At 53.9% G+C, this 5000-nt stretch overlaps 1 non-coding gene across 1 annotated transcript in view; it reads left to right on the forward strand.

Moving 5' to 3' along the window:
- Positions 1-4616: 4616 nt before the first annotated feature.
- The window catches only part of LOC126453771 (small subunit ribosomal RNA), a 1910-nt gene continuing 1526 nt past the window's right edge, over positions 4617-5000 (forward strand). The window contains exon 1 of the ribosomal RNA XR_007585055.1: positions 4617-5000. This exon is cut by the window's right edge and continues 1526 nt beyond it. This is a non-coding gene — a ribosomal RNA (small subunit ribosomal RNA).

Consider the following 5000-nt stretch of genomic DNA (forward strand, 5'->3'; position numbering starts at 1 on the left):
ATGCAATACCTCCATCTATGCGAATCTGACAACACTACGTCCGCCATGTCGAGCGCACCACAAAACACAGCGCCATCTGTAGGTCTCCCGCGGCATGACTTCCTGCAACGACGATACCGCCATCTATGAGACGCCAAGCCGACTAAGACAGCGGATGGGCCCACAGTGCCCATCTTTCGACCCCACCCACAAAGCCTGCGTCCTCTGTCGACCACAGCACCCAACGCCAGCGCCTCTGCCGCACGAAATCGTCGACCGGCAATCACTCCACCGGCGCCCCCACCCTAACCGCCCAACTCGCAACTCCAGCGGATGAACGGCGGACTTTTCCCGCAGTCGCAATGTGCAATCCACCCCTATAACTTGCGTTTCATGAAGAGTTATGTCCAATATGCGACATTCCCGCTGTCCCTATACATGAGCTGCTGAGCTGTACCAGTTACGAGCTAGAGACGCGATCGCGTTGCTCTCTGTACGAATGCCGATGCTGAGCGGTCAGCTAGGAGGCGCTCCATCCATGTCGGTACCGGTGGGCGTTGCACTCGCAGTCGCAAAAACGTACGGCAAGTATATTACTCGGAAGAGTTTATGACAGTCCAAGCCCCCCTGCGTGGGGAGCGTCTTTCTAGGCCATGACCCACCGGAAGGCGCAGCGTCCCCCAGACCCAGACATGTGACGTCACACTATCGGTATTGACGACTCGACTCATTGCTTATAATCATTTGCCATACACCGGTGGAAGCTGCCGAGACGAGTAGCTACATAGCGCGCTCGCCGTGTCACTAATGTACAGAGATACAACAGTTTCGACTGGAACCGGATTAAACGTATACACGGCGCTGATTAGTAATACATAGACCCATCAGAATACAGATAATATATACAACTGTCCGTATACATGCTGAAAGACTCTGCTCACAATCACAACCACACGGCAGCCACACACTCTTATCACGCACTACTCTCCGCCTGTAACACGCACACAGACAATATGTAAGCACCAGCATGGAACAACACCCAGTGCATCCTCTCCGCCACATGAGACAATCCACACTGTCATAACCAGACTGGGAGGTCCACTCAGAAAACGGAATATCCCACCCCCCCGACAACCACCATTGCTCAGCTAAGCCACCAACACCCACACATGTCCTACACAGGGGTGCACCCAACATCACAATACTGCCCTCCTCTCACAGCACACAAACAATGGCAGGGAATGAAAGACACAGGTCTGCCACAAGCATGGAATCGGAGCGCCGCCTGTCATGAGCCAAAGGTGCATCCTGACGTGGCAAATCAGATGATGCCGCAGGCATCCACTTACTATAATCACAATCAACAAACCGACCGGCCGCCCCCCCCCCCCCCCATTACACCTTTCCATACAACAATGTGTACCTTAACCTAAACTATACTGTACCTTAACCTAAACTATACTGTACCTTAACCTAAACTATACTGTACCTTAACCTAAACTATACTGTACCTTAACCTAAACTATACTGTACCTTAACTAAACTATACTGTACCTTAACCTAACCTATACGGTACCCTCAACCTAACCTATATTGTGCCTCAACCTAACCTATGTTGCGCCTTAACCTAACCTATGTTGCGCCTTAACCTAACCTATGTTGCGCCTTAACCTAACCTATGTTGCGCCTTAACCTAACCTATGTTGCGCCTTAACCTAACCTATGTTGCGCCTTAACCTAACCTATGTTGCGCCTTAACCTAACCTATGTTGCGCCTTAACCTAACCTATGTTGCGCCTTAACCTAACCTATGTTGCGCCTTAACCTAACCTATGTTGCGCCTTAACCTAACCTATGTTGCGCCTTAACCTAACCTATGTTGCGCCTTAACCTAACCTATGTTGCGCCTTAACCTAACCTATGTTGCGCCTTAACCTAACCTATGTTGCGCCTTAACCTAACCTATGTTGCGCCTTAACCTAACCTATGTTGCGCCTTAACCTAACCTATGTTGCGCCTTAACCTAACCTATGTTGCGCCTTAACCTAACCTATGTTGCGCCTTAACCTAACCTATGTTGCGCCTTAACCTAACCTATGTTGCGCCTTAACCTAACCTATGTTGCGCCTTAACCTAACCTATGTTGCGCCTTAACCTAACCTATGTTGCGCCTTAACCCAACCTATGTTGCGCCTTAACCCAACCTATGTTGCGCTTAACCCAACCTATGTTGCGCCTTAACCCAACCTATGTTGCGCCTTAACCCAACCTATGTTGCGCCTTAACCCAACCTATGTTGCGCCTTAACCCAACCTATGTTGGGCCTTAACCCAACCTATGTTGCGCCTTAACCCAACCTATGTGCGCCCTTAACCCAACCTATGTTGCGCCTTAACCCAACCTATGTTGCGCCTTAACCCAACCTATGTTGCGCCTTAACCCAACCTATGTTGCGCCTTAACCCAACCTATGTTGCGCCTTACCCAACCTATGTTGCGCCTTAACCCAACCTATGTTGGGCCTTAACCCAACCTATGTTGGGCCTTAACCCAACACACGTTGGGCCTTAACCCAACACACGTTGGGCCTTAACCCAACACACGTTGGGCCTTAACCCAACACACGTTGGGCCTTAACCCAACACACGTTGGGCCTTAACCCAACACACGTTGGGCCTTAACCCAACACACGTTGGGCCTTAACCCAACACACGTTGGGCCTTAACCCAACACACGTTGGGCCTTAACCCAACACACGTTGGGCCTTAACCCAACACACGTTGGGCCTTAACCCAACACACGTTGGGCCTTAACCCAACACACGTTGGGCCTTAACCCAACACACGTTGGGCCTTAACCCAACACACGTTGGGCCTTAACCCAACACACGTTGGGCCTTAACCCAACACACGTTGGGCCTTAACCTGCTCTGTAATTGTCATACGACGCGTTAAATTAGTGTAGTGTTGCCTAACTGCAACCCCCGCAATATAGTTTGCTACTCGCACTGCCCGGTCCCCAGTGTATCGCTTCATGTTAAACACCTTGCAGCTATACACTGTAATGTGGATGGCAGCAGGACGTACATGCTCAATGCCCTTTGCAGTTGTTCATTGGCATTTGCAGTTGTTCATTGGCATTCGCATGGCGAAGCACTTAGCCTACGCTGTGGTACGGCCTGTGTCAACTGTCCGCTGATGTTGTACGTCCAAATCACACACTGTACTGCACATTGGTCCTCATGTACTGAATGATACATCGTGGTACATGTGACCGTACAACGACTGCGCCAACAACGGCGAACCATGCGGTCCAAATGTTGTGCACTCAGCTACGTGTCGTCTCCCTATAAGAGCTGGATTGCAGTGTGGTATGCCCTGGATGGCGATCAGCATGAGCCGTCTGTTGATGTAGTGGCGCGTGTTGTCAGACGTAGTCGTCTCTTCTCACACACCGTGATAGCATGGTGCACTGCGTTCCACATCTGCGACATGCGACAGAGGCCGGTTGACAGTCGTTCGCGCAATGGACATCGCATACGTACGGGGGCCACCTTCCACGTGTTCGCGAAGCGTGCACATGTTGTTGCGTGTATGTGGGCAGACATAGTGTGTCGTGACACCTGACACAGGCATGCAACAATCGTTGAATTTGCAAATGGCGATGGACGCCTACGTTTGCTGGTGACGTTACGCAAATGAACAACTGGTAAACCGTTGTGGTGCGGTTGTTCTCGCTAGAGGTGAATCAGTGATGGCGACGATCGGTTGAGCTACCAACCGGTTGTTCCAGCGATACCCACCATGCCCACGAACGTGAATGGCATCTGGGTGTGAAGCGATACGCGGCGGTGGCTGGGTGGGACCGTCCCCGGCCGGTGAGGGGGGGCCTCCCGGCGTGCTGGCCGCGCGGTGCGTGGGCGCACGCGCTACAGCCGGCTGGTGGGGGCGGCCAGTGGCAGGCGCGCCGGCCGACGGAGGCGGCAGGCGGCGCAGCTGCGCGCCGGCGCACCCTGCACGCGGCGCCGTGCGGCCAAAGTAGGTCCTCGCGGGCCCGGTGCGAAGCGCGGTGGACATCTGCAGTGTGCTGGTCCGATTGAGGACTGTGTGCGCTGAGGATGCGCCGCCGCCCGGCGCTCGGCGCCGCGACGCCGTCTGCTGCTCGGTCGCCTCTGCGGTTCTCGCAGGTGGTTTGTATCGCAGCTGTGCGGACGTGTTGGCGCGTGCGCTGTGCTGGGAGAGTTCGCTTCGGCACCCAAGTGGGGCTTTTGTCCTTCTGTGGCGCTGGCGTTGGAGCTGCCGGTCACCGTAGGTGGCGCGTGTTGTCTCCCGCCGGCAATGCCACGACAGCACGCTCCCGGGCCTCTGTCGGCAGCGGCAAGCTCAGTTGGGAGCACGGGTGGTCGCACCTAAAGCGTCTACTCGCCAAACCCCGGGCGATTGCGCCTCTCTCGAACCCGACCAAGTACTTAGGACGGCGCTGCGCGCCGCCGGGACCTGAGAGGGTTTCGAGGTGTATGGTGCAGGGGAGCTCAGCCTCCTCCTGTTTGCAGAATAATTGAGCGGACGCTTGCGTGTTCGCGCGGGCCCCCGGGACACACTCCCGGGCGGCCGGCTGCTCAGCTCTAGTTGACGCAGCTCCCTGGTTGATCCTGCCAGTAGTCATATGCTTGTCTCAAAGATTAAGCCATGCATGTCTCAGTACAAGCCGCATTAAGGTGAAACCGCGAATGGCTCATTAAATCAGTTATGGTTCCTTAGATCGTACCCACGTTACTTGGATAACTGTGGTAATTCTAGAGCTAATACATGCAAACAGAGTCCCGACCAGAGATGGAAGGGACGCTTTTATTAGATCAAAACCAATCGGTCGGCTCGTCCGGTCCGTTTGCCTTGGTGACTCTGAATAACTTTGGGCTGATCGCACGGTCCTCGTACCGGCGACGCATCTTTCAAATGTCTGCCTTATCAACTGTCGATGGTAGGTTCTGCGCCTACCATGGTTGTAACGGGTAACGGGGAA

The sequence above is a fragment of the Schistocerca serialis genome, unplaced genomic scaffold (genome assembly GCF_023864345.2).
Source record: "Schistocerca serialis cubense isolate TAMUIC-IGC-003099 unplaced genomic scaffold, iqSchSeri2.2 HiC_scaffold_960, whole genome shotgun sequence".
NCBI classification, from domain to species: domain Eukaryota; kingdom Metazoa; phylum Arthropoda; class Insecta; order Orthoptera; family Acrididae; genus Schistocerca; species Schistocerca serialis.